The following is a 12,653-nucleotide window of genomic DNA, read 5'->3' on the forward strand; positions in this document are numbered from 1 at the left end:
TCTCCTAGCTCCTCCTTCTTCACTCCTCCAAGCTCTCCTCTCTTCTCCTCTCCTTTCCTCTCTTCTCTTCTCCTCTCCTCTCTTCTCTTCTCCAACTCTCATAAACTCAAAGTGAGAAAATGAGAAGAGAATGGGGGCTTTATTCTTTTCTAAAGTCACCCTAGACTCACCCTAAACTAACCTAACCCACCCCCTCATGCTAGTTAAGTCACATGTTAAAACAAATTTAAAAAAAATAAATTAAAAATCCGCTGGCCGCGGGGTTGCTTCCGGAAGCGCCTGGGTGGCGTGCGGGTGGCGTGCGGTTCCGGGCCGGAAGCGTGGCGCCACCCCGTGCCCGAACCGCCCTCCGATCCGCGGTTCCGGGCGGCCGCAACCCAAAAAGGCAGGAATCGTTTTTTTTTAACGGATCCGCGCAACCGCCAAATCCGATCCGCGCTTCCAGGGTGGATTCCGGGACGGTTCGCTCCGATCCGCGGTTCCGGGTTTGGATCCGGCGGGGGGGGGGCGATTCCTGCAACCCTGGCTAGGACACATGTATTCTAGAATACTTAGAAATCATTTTGGGAAATTCCACCCAGAGACTGTTTTATTAAAACAATTAATTATTTTTAATGGGTGCCTAAGTCTAAACTTAGGAAATTAAAATAATTAAAGAGTATTAATTAAACTGGGGGTGGAACTTCTAGAAGAAGACGAGGATCAAGTCGAAATGATCTGAGCCATTGATTAGAATCTAATTTGGGTCGTTAGTTACTCAACAAGAAGATTATAAGAAGAGGCTTGATGGGCATTTGGAAAACACATCGAGTGAGAGATCAAGAGATCGATTTCTGAAGAGAGCAACGCAGCAGTTGTCAGAGAAGTGATTGAAGTGATTTCTTGCAGTGAGGGGCAGGGATAGTTTCCAGAGGAAGATTTCTTAATCCGGGAATACGTTGCAAAGGAGGTAGAGAGAGATCCAGAAGAGGCAGTGCAAAGCCATGCTGGGCAGCGTAGGGCCATGCTAAGGCAATGCATAGCCTGAGAGGAGATCTGAAATTTGCTGGAGAATCGAGTTCTAGAACTAAAAGTCGGGGTGTGAGACGGAAAGGGAAAAAAAGTTGAAGTTTTAGAGGCAAATCAATCAGCCTGAAGGAGTGATGCAGTTCCTAGAAGCTGTGACGCAGAGCAGCGCAGTGATTGTGCAGAGGCAGCTAGGGGCTAGCCATTCAGTGGTTGGATCAATACTGGATCGCCAGTGATAGTGTGAGGTATATCTCACTCATCTCTCTGTCAATCAGATTCTTTGTATTGGATAGCCAGTAAGGCATCTAAAGATTGTATTCAGAAACTACTGCATAATAATACAAACCCTCAGTTGTTGCACCAGTTTTCCCATGTTGGGTTTTTCTGGGGACATTGGTCCAAAAACAACAGTGTTACTTGTGTGTGTTATTTCTTTCTTGCTCAGATTCTTGTTTCCGCATGTTATTTAAAGTTGTGAAGGTTGCAGTGGTATCTACTTCGATATTTACAGTAGAACACAGTAAATAACTTGCATCGATTAACAAGTAGGAGAAGTAATATTGGTTTGTTGCAGTAGTGATTCAGGTGGATTCTCGAATTTTCACATGGTATCAAAACACAGGAGAAGCAAGAGAGCAAACCGAAAGAGCTTGCATTGAAGAGAAAGAGGGAGATTGAAGTGTTGCGTAGGCAGCAAATTGAATCCCTAGAGGCATTGCGCAGTCCAAGCCAGGATGGAAGGACTCTCGTGGAAAATCTCTCTCTGAGTGAGGTGACAGAGAGGTAAGATATCCAGATCGAGATTTGTGAGCGGCATAGGGAGCAGCACAGAGAAGTCTTCAGGTGAGACACAGTTTTCTGCAGCAATTGTTGGGGCAGAAAAACATCAGAAGACGGAAGGAGACACTTTTGAGGGAATTTCTTCCTCAGAGAATTTCTAGCCAAGGAATTCGATTTCTTAAGTGCTGAGCAGTAGTAGAGAAGAGAAGATCTACTAACTCTAGCAAGGAGTGTGTAGGCCAGTCTAGCAGTTGCGCAAAGGAGAGAGGAGGCAGTTCGACATTTTTTATTGGCCGAGATGGAAACTAATGGGCTGAGAGATCAAGATCGATTGGACGAAGCATCCAACTATGTGATCTGGAAGGCTAGGATCTCCTGCCTTCTGGATGAGCATAATCTCAAAGCCTATGTCGGCAGTGTGGTAGCAGAACCTGCAGATGCGGATCCACTCAAGAAGTACAAGGCTAAAATGGCGAAGGCCAAATGGTTGATCCTTGATGGAGTGAGGGATCATGTTGTACCTCACATTGCTGGCAAAGGAGTGGCCGAAGAGATGTGGGATGCCTTGGCTACATTGTATCAAGGATCTTCCAAGCAGCGGAAGATGTACTTGGAGGAGAAACTAAGATTAGCAAGGATGGAGAAAGGGGAACGCATTGATCCGTTCCTATCAAAGCTTCAAGAAGTCCGAGATCAGTTGGCAGCGGTAGGATCAACACCTCAGCCTACAGAAATGGTGAGGTTGCCCCTGAATTCAGTTTCAGAAGAATGGAAAGTTTTGTCCAGAGTATCCTGGGAAAAGAAAGATTGTCAGATTGGGACGGGATGTGGGTCGCTCTTCAATAGGAAGAGTGTGAAAATTTATGCTGCAATGATTGATTTATTTCTCCTACTTATTTACAATAATAAGTTATTTACCAATGCTTCCGTAAATATCAAAATAAATTCAACTTCAGACTTCACAAATTATGAACTGAAAAAGCAAGAGAAACACTGGCACATGAACAATCACATTGACACACTTGTGTTTGGACAATAGTCCTCGGAAAAACCCAATGCGGGAAAATCGGTGCAGCAAATCTGAAGGTTTCTATTATTGGCAGTAAATTTTTGAATACAATCTGGATGCCCCAGAGAAATGGCAATCCACTCAGAGAATATAACTGATAGAAAAAAAATAATGAGAATTTTCTACACTGAATCTGGAGATTTTGCATTGACCCCAACTCCTGGACGACCAACTGCGAAGTCTCTGCATGAGCCTACACAGTCACTAAGTGGCTTCTGTGTGGAGACTCCCTCTGATTGTGTCACCCTTTCTGTTGCTATGTATGTTACTGAGAAATCGAGATTTCATCTGTCAATCACCCACAGTGATTCCTGACACTGATCTCTGTTATCCCCCAGCAGTTCTGTGTCAACCTCCTCCAGTTGCTGCGCTGTCCCTCCTTGGCACTGCGTTGCCTCTCTGATCCTTCACTATCTTCTTTGAAGTATATTCACTGGAACTGGAAATCACTTCCTTCCAATACTGCCTTTGATCTTCACTGCTTGATCACTTGTTCGAATTCCTTAGCCAACCTTGCCCTCAGAATATCAAACTAACTGATCAACCCTCTATGTGTTTTCAAATGAACTCCAAGCCTCCTTATACTTTTCTCATTGAGACTTCAACGGCCGAGATTAAGTCTCTAATCAACAGCTAAGATTAAAAACTTGACTTGATCTGCTATCTAGAACATTCTTACCCATATTTTGATTAATACCCATTAATACTTTAATTTTCCTAAGTTTAGACTTAGGAACCCCATTAAAAAGTATTAATTATTTTAATAAAATACAATCTGGGTGGAATTTCACCAAACGGTTTCTGGGTTCTTTAGAAATCATGTTCCTTAGCCTCTCCACCAATTTTCATGGCTAGAACACATCCGATGCTACCAAAAACTAACAAAGAGATGAGGCAAGACTTGGTCAAGTGCAAACTTGATGGCAGCAGCAGCAGTGGGATGAAGCCCAAGGAGGAGGAAGAGAATGCATCCTTGCATCAAAGGGGCAGCGAGAGCAACGGAAGCGGAAGAAGGACGTCTTAAAGATCAAATGTTTCTGGTGTGGTGAATTTGGTCACTATGCTACACAGTGTCCTCTCAAGAAGAAGGACAAAGACGAGAAGCATGATCTGAAGGCTGCTACCGCAAAGATCAAGGAGGAGGAGTTTGTCATGGTTGCCCAAATACCTCCAGGGGAGAGGTGGGGTGATCTAGTTCTGTAGTTCGAAAGAACTGCAAGTGGGCAGTGTTAAAGAAAGTGTAACTAGGTTCGGTCTTCATGACATTGTAGTTATGATTTTTGTAAACAAGAAAATGAATTTATTATTATTCCTTGCTGCATGGATTTCATGAGAAAGAGGTTATTTATTTAGTGGCTCCCTTTGAGATCCTTAGGATGTATTATTAAGATTCAAAGTCATGAAAATCTCTTCTTGAGCATATATGTAATGTATATGAGTCTATCTAGTGTCTAGATTAGTCCTACATGACAAGCACAATCCTCTTGAAGAAGGAAACAAGCAAAACAATGTAAAACACAGTCATGTCGACCTGCAAATGAATTAAAAAAAACAGTCATGTCGGCTCAATAAAAAGACACAACGTTTCACACTGTCATGTCGGCTCAAATGCATAGGCAGACAACTATAAATATGTGGCTAGAGTCACCACAGAAACACAGATTTTCGAACATACCTCAACAACTTCGGATGGCACAATAAGTGCAAGAACCTTGGACAACCACAAGAGTATAAACACTTCGGATAAGTAACTCAGATTCTCTCGGATGGGTACAAGGATCTAATCCGCATTACAGGAGGACACTATCTCGTGGAAAACTTCAGTGAGCAGATTACTATCTCGGTATAAATAAGATGATAAATATCACACTGTTAATCACTAGCTCAACATATCAGATGGAGAAGATACACTCACTGTCTCAGCACAATTGTGATCTCACAAATAATACACTCTTAGCATACTAAATGCAATCAAGACCTCAACATAATGACAATCATGGTCTCGATCATAATCCTAATGAAGACAAGGTCATAATGAAGATTTCAGTGCATTAATGAAGACATGGAATCAAGGTCGTGATGAAGATCTCAATGAAGGAGTAGTCATGGTGCAGCAAGTGGTACAGTAGTGATGGCCTCAATGGTGAAGCAGCAGTGTTGATCATGAACTCAACAGTGACAAAGAAGAGGATTGGTGTCTTGGTCATGGAGTGGCATAATAGGTCAAGGGTCATGGTCTTGGTATTCGTCAATTGGAATCTCTATAACAAGAATTTTGTGCGGGTTTTCCTCTCTGTTGTCGCGCAGATTGTCTAGGCAGTGCGACAACGCTCAGACCGGGGGCTGTCACCCTGATCCTCGATCTCTCCGTTTAAGCCATCTCCCTAGGCTAAGGGGGGTAGACCTTATGGGATAAAGGAAGACCAATTGGGAACCAACTGGTTCGGGAGACACAGCAAGGCAATTGAATACTCGATTAAGGCTCAAAATTTATAATTTGATAAAAAATGATTAATACCAGTGCCTTATGGAGTCAATGAAAACCAAGTAATTAATTAGTTGCTGCTGCTTATGAAGTAATTTAACGATTGCTTGAAAATATTTACAAAATATCCAACATGTAACAAGCATTATATAATCCAAGCAATGATTAATTTCGCAAGATGCAAGATATTCAAAAGATGCACAAAGCTTTAGCAATTAAACTTCAAAAGATCAAATGCTTCAAGAAACCACGAAATTTTAAATGCTAACCAATTCATAAAATGATTCATCACTTTCAAATAGCTAATCTTCAAATAAAACTTAAGCGCATCTAACTGTATAAAAATGACAAATATTAATCCCACAACAGAAAAAAGATATCAAAACGAATTTTCAATTTTTAATTAGTCCTTTTTTTTTTAAATTATAATTTTTTTAATGATTTGGATTTTTAGGATTTTTTAAATGTTTACATTTTTTTTTTTATAAAAAATAAAACTTAAATCAAAATTTTTAGTTTATTTTTTTTTATTTTTTTATTTTTTATTTGAATTTAAAATCAACTAAACTAAAACTAAAGACTAAAGCTAAGTTAAAAGAAATCAAAATAAAAACTAACACCTAATCTATATATATAAGAAAAAATGAAAATTTATAAAATCTAAATCCTAACTAAATAAAACTCAGATTTAAATCTAAATCAATTAAAAATCTAACCTAGCCTAAAACTAAACTAACAAAAATGAAAATAGAATTTTTTAAATTTTTTATTTTTTAATTAATTCATAAAAATAAAAACACATTCAAAAATTTTCTTAATTTTTTAACCTTCTTTTTTTTTTCTCTTTTTGTTTTTATGAATGAAATCAAAACTAAAACAATAAGAAAAAAAAGTAAAATAAAACATCAAACCTAAACTCACAAAAATATACAAAATAAAACTAACTAAAATCCTAATGAAATAAAATAATAAAAAAAAGGAAATCAAATCATAGCACAAATATTAATTAAATTGAGAAAAAAAATAAAAAATTCAAAGTGTTTGCAGGTTTGAACTTGACGGCGGAGAGAGAGCAGTGTGGGCGACGGACAGGCAGAAGGGTTTGGATTGCAGCAGATGAGGATGTCGGTGTATTGCAGAAAGCTAGAGAGGAAAATACGTTGAGGCTAGCAACGTGAGGAGAGGAGTGCGATGGGAGTGAAAGCAATAGTAGCGATGGAGAGTGAAATGACAGGAAAATGGAGCCGCGAGGCAGGTTGACGGCTTGGGAAGGGAACTACGGCAGAACAGAGCAGTGATGAAGGGACGACACGAAGGGAAATGTGTTTTGTTTTTTTTAGTTGCTCTATATTTTGAGTTTTGTCCGCAGGTATGGTAGTGCGCTGGTGAGGAAAACAACAGGCCAGAGAAATGAGGACAGTGTTTAGGCAAAAAGATGTGCGGGTGTCTTGGCAGTGTGGAGCTGCGTAGGGTTTTTGCAAGGGATCTGGCAGTGTGAGGGGGAAGCAAGGAGCTGAATGATGCAAATAGGCAGCACGATGTATGGCAGCGTGAGAATGGGGAGAGAAAATGTGTGGAGGTGAAACAACAATCCCACAACCTGTCTTAAAAAATTTTGAAAAATTTTCTATGAAATAAAACCCCAGGATGCAAAATGAAATCCCAGGCAGCAAACAAATAGCCTAGAAAACCCCCACGATTCTTCAGAAACCTTAAAAAAAAATTGAATCTTTTCGCTTCAGATTTCCTTGATGAAAACCCCACAAGAAATTTCCAGATCTGAAGTAAATATTCCTGCTAGAGCTGATCCTGAGGCTAGATCTTACCCTCCAGGGCCTAGATCTGGCTTCAAGATTGAACCTCACCTTCAGATCTGCAACCTGCAATGACAAAAACAAACTCCTAGAAACAAAATATGCAAAAAACAAAATTAAAAACCCTAAAACCAGCTAAATAATTACAGTATTCACAGTTTGAAAGCTCTAAATAGCCAGATTTGTCAGTATGCCACAAAAATATTTTCAAAATTTTAAGTTCGATATGAGGTGCTTCAGAAAACCCTTCATGCATCCACAGCAGAAATTCTAATGATAAGCCCGGGATCAAAACCAGCTGGGCTCTTTAGAAAATGTAATCCGGGAGTTGGCTGGTTCAGCCGAGAACTTCCCCGAACACCCGGTAAACTCAAATCAAGGATATCCTTCACAACTTAATTCAACCATTAACAAAGAGGGAGAAAACGATACTAAAATCTAGATCCAATGGAGATACCTACCATCATATTCAGAAATTTAACTACCATTCAAATCCTAGCGACTAAACAAGATACCTGTGTTTAAAATCACTCTTCATAAAGCTATCATCAATGGCTGAAATTAAAATCATGCACAAATATAAAACACCTTACAGCATTTCCAAAAAAGTAACACCAGCAAGATTTCAACCCCAAAGTCTTTCTTTATTTCACATGAAAAATTACTACAAGAGAGCTTTCTTTAGCACAAGACTCCCAAATCCAATTCTCTCAAATGACCCCTGACACCCTATTTAAAGAGAAAATTCCCAGCGGCTAGTTCGAGTGATCCATATCAAAGTGATCTCGACCATTGATGAGGATCAAAATTTCTTTTGATCTCATCCATCGAATTTTTAAATGCATTTGAATATATTAAAAAATTAAGATTTTGCATTTATTTCCTCAAAATTTTGACTTATTATTATTATTATTATTATTATATTTGGACCCTCGAACTTAGCCTTTGGGAATTTTACCTAGGACCTAGGACTTATGAGGGGATAAAACATTTTCTAACCCTCAAGACACTTTACATCATGATTTTTACATTTTTACATCTCAAGGGGGGAAACCCATTTGACATAGACCCTCATAGACTACCCAGTTCTGCGATACAAATATAATCTAGCAGATCAAGCAATTTGTAATAAAATAGCCTAACCAAATAGTTAGGACTATTCCCAAATCACTTTTACATAGACTCGATTTAGCACACTAAGACTCCCCTAAGATTCTAATAACAAAATCCATTTTGGCTTTGGGGTTAGGCTGAAGGAAAACTCTACCGACCATGGGTCGGTGAGACAAAAAACGTTCCAGAACGTAGATCATCACTAGAAGATTAGGTTTACCTAGGTAATTACATGACACAGATCTTCTAAGATTATTTACAAATTTACACATGCAGATTGGGTTTACAAAATAGCATAATCAAACTAATGATGATAGCCAAATGGCACGGACATGTCGATCAAGCGCTATCCCTTTTGCGAAAAAAGGGGGTGTACTGCTATGGGTAGTTGACACATAGTGGTCAACACTCTCCAAGAGGGAGAGGTTTGGCCCTGGCAGAAAGCCAATATCTTGTGTTCTTGTCTCTTTTTTTCGTAACTATTTGATGAATATAAGAAGACACGCTCTAATAAGAACAAGTGAAGATTGTGCTAAGAAGAAAAATTAAAATACGTCACAAATATTTATCATGCAAGAAGAATCTCATTAACTCTTAATTGCCCTAGATTCTTCAACAAGCAGGATCCTTGAGGAGTGCACCTCTTGGATCAATACCTTGCTATGGCAGCCCATATCATAAGTAGAAGGATGAACCAGTGTCAGTTGGTGCAATGGAGTGTCGGAGTGACAATTGTAGTGGCTAGGAGTGCCAGAGACTGAGCAGTGCAAAGCAGAGTTCGCAGCAACACAGAGACTTCAGAGGGTCGACGCAGAGACTAACAGTAGTCAAAACTCTAGCAACAGATGCATCATGCTGAACACTTGTTCAGTAATTTTGGATGCTTTTCCGTTGTTGCGGCAGCCGCAGCAGTTGGAGAAGGTTGCAGCACACATGCAGTGTTGGTAGTGGTAGGGCCAACAACAGCACAAATGAAAAAATTGCGAGGATTGCATTGTAGATGTAGGGTTGGCAGTGGCAGGGCCAACAATAGCACAGGTGCAACATTTGCGCAATAGTTGGTGGGCAGTGATGTCAAACATCAGTAATGCAGAGGGAGATGTTACAAAGTTAGAGTGATGCTTCAGCAGGTTGCATTACTAGAGCACATCCCTTGCTAAGAGGGAGTGTTGATTTCAGGTAGCATTGGATGTGCTCTAAGCCTCAAAACTTGCAAGGAAGCTAGGACACATGTATTCCAAAATACCTAGAAATCGTTTTGGGAAATTCCACCCGGAGACTGTTTTATTAAAATAATTAATTATTTTTAATAGGTGCCTAAGTCTAAACTTAGGAAATTAAAATAATTGAAGGGTATTAATTAAACTGGGGTTGAAACTTCTAGAAGAAGATGAGGATCAAGTCGAAATGATCTGAGCAATTGATTAGAATCTAATCTGAGTCTTTGGTTACTCAACGAAAAGACTATAAGAAGAGGCTTGATGGGCATTTGGAATACACATTGAGTGAGAGAACAAGAGATCGATTTTTGAAGAGAGCAGTGCAGCAGTTGCCAGAGAAGTGATCGAGGTGATTTCTTGCAGTGAGGGGCAGGGATAGTTTCTGGAGGAAGATTTCTTGATTCGAGATTACAATGTAGAGGAGGCAGAGAGAGATCCAGAAGAGGTAGCGCAGAGCCACGCTGGGCAGCATAGGGCCACGTTGAGGCAACGCAGAGCCTGAGAGGAGATCTGAAACTTGCTGGAGAATCGAGTTCCAGAGCCAAAATTCAGGGTGTGAGACCGAAAGGGCAAAAAATTTGAAGTTCCAGAGGCAAATCGATTAGCCTTAAGGAGTGACGCAGTTCCTAGAAGCTGTGACGCAAAGCAGCGCAGTGATTACATAGAAACTGCGCAGGGCTAGCGATTTAGAGGTTGGATCAGTACTAGATCGCCAGTGATAATGTGAGGTATATCTCACTCATCTCTTTGTGAGTCAGATTCTTTGTATTGGATAGCCAGTAAGGCATCCAAAGATTGTATTCAGAAACTACTGCATAATAATACAAATCCTTAGTTGTTGCACCGGTTTTCCCACATTGGGCTTTTCCAGGGACATTAGTCCAAAATGTAGGAATTTACAGGGTAAGTTCCTCAGATAGAACACCAAAGGATGCCACTCACAAACAGATCACAGATCAATACACCAGTATTCTTGACATGGTTAAAACCCTCAAAGAGGGAAACAATCCACGCCCTGAGCCAACACGGCCACTTCAGGCAATTTATTAATAAAAGAACGAAAATTTACATAAGCTTCTCTCATGAACGGTCACCCTACAAATGACCCTCCATGCTCTTTAAATAGAGATCATGGACCAATCGAGTGTTAAGCCACAAATCAAGTGTCGATAATACCGAGGAGAGAATGAACCGTCGGATCACTTCATGTCTAGAACATATCGTGACTGCCGGATTGTAAGTTACAAAATGTACATAGTAAAGAAACACACTTTATCTAACTCTACACTAGACCAAGTTATACTTAATTATTTCCTATGTGTCGGAATATCTTAACATCCCCTCTTAAGAACAACTTGGGATAGGATTGAAGGATGTACAAATATGACACAATAGGAGAAGGAAGGAGGCATTAGAGCCTATCCCCCCTTAGTGACAACTTCCTGAACTCCAACCATAAATCAAAGTTTAGTTTGCCTCTATGAGAGCCTTTGTAAAGATGTCTGCAACTTGATCATCGGTTGAACAATATTGCACTCCAAGAACATGGTCATGAATGAGCTTTCTGATGAAGTGCATGTGTAGTTCAATGTGTTTTTTGGGCTGATGTTGGATTGGATCTTTGCATAGTTGAATGGCACTTTGATTATCACACCAAAGTGTAGTCGGATGCTGCTATTGAAAGCCAAACTCTGACAAGATCTGACAAAGTCACAAGGCTTCCTCACTAGCTTCTACGGCGCCACGATACTCTGCTTCTATTGAAGAAAGAGAAATGTCACTTTGTTTCTTGCAAGCCCATGTAATAGGTTCAGAACCAAGAGTGAAGACATAACCCACAGTAGACTTCTGATCATCAGGGTCACCAACCCAATCGGAATCATTGAAACCAACCAATAGAGGAGATGCTTATGCACTGTAATGAATCCCAAACTGAACTGTATCTCGAACATAACTAAGTATTCTTTTAGCTGCTTTCCAATGACTTTCATGTGGGTTTTGCATAAATCGAGCAATAAGGCCAACAACAAAGGAAAGGTCAAGACAAGTATGGGTCAGATACAAAAGTTTTCCTACAAGTTGACCGTATAAGGTAGCATCAACTTCATGGGAAGCACAAGTGACTGAAATTTTGGCTCCAGACTGAAAGGGAGAAGGGGCTGGCTTAAAATCTTCCATGTGAAAGTGGCATAGAAGATCGCAGGCATACTTGGATTGGGAAAGGGAAATGCCTTCTAAAGGGAAATTCCTTCTTTGGATTGCAAGACTTGAAGACCAAGAAAATAATGCAAGTGTCCTAAGTCTGTCATTTCAAACTTCTTTTTGAGGCTGGACTTCACATGGTTTATAAGGTTGGGATCACTACTAGTAAGGATAAGATCATCAACATAAAGAACAAGAATGATAAGAGACTTACCCACTTTCTTGGTGTAGACAGTATTGTCAGAATGACACCTAGAAAAACCAGTATCTAAAAGAAAGTTATCCATTTTGGCATACTAAGCCCGAGGGGCTTGCTTGAGACCATAAAGGGATTTCTTAAGCCGACACACAAGGCTAGAGTCTGTTTGTATAAAGCCAGTAGGTTGTTCCATATAGATTTCTTCATGCAAGTCCCCATGCAAGAAGGCAGATGTAACATCCATCTGATGGACTTCCCATTTGAAAGAGGCAGCAAAGGAAAAACAAGGCGAATAGAGTTCATTTTGGTAACAGTGGAGAAGGTTTCAGTGTATTCAATGCCTTCAACTTGTGAAAAACCCTTAGCAACAAGACGAGTTTTATGTTTATCAACTTTTCCATCTGGTCCATACTTGGTTTTGTAAACCCATTTGCATCTAAGAAGTTTTCATCCCTTTGGAAGACGAACAAGATCCCATGTATCATTTGCCAATAATGAACAATATTCTTCATTCATAGTTGCATCCCAATCTGGATGGCCTGAAGCTTCTGCAAAGGTGTCAGGATCATTATCCACTGAAGCTTGAGCCAGTAAAGAAGAGGCTCTATTAACCTGAGAATGTGTACATCGCTGATCTGTAGGACCACCTGCAAGAGCACTTGCTGCATCCCGAGTAGCATAGACCCATTTTGGAAGCTGAGGAGCTGAAGGAGGATCCTGAGAAGGTGGGGGAGGATTGTCATCCTCACTGTCATCATCTGAA

The 12,653-nt window shown here is 40.1% G+C and overlaps 1 protein-coding gene across 2 annotated transcripts in view; it reads left to right on the forward strand.

The window, feature by feature from the left end:
* LOC149232873 (uncharacterized) overlaps positions 1-12,653 on the forward strand; it is a 538,221-nt gene that overhangs the window by 460,022 nt on the left and 65,546 nt on the right. The window lies entirely within an intron of this gene.

The sequence above is a fragment of the Pinus tabuliformis genome, chromosome J (assembly GCF_031772625.1).
Source record: "Pinus tabuliformis cultivar Carrire ecotype Pingquan chromosome J, CPIR1, whole genome shotgun sequence".
NCBI classification, from domain to species: Eukaryota; Viridiplantae; Streptophyta; class Pinopsida; order Pinales; family Pinaceae; genus Pinus; species Pinus tabuliformis.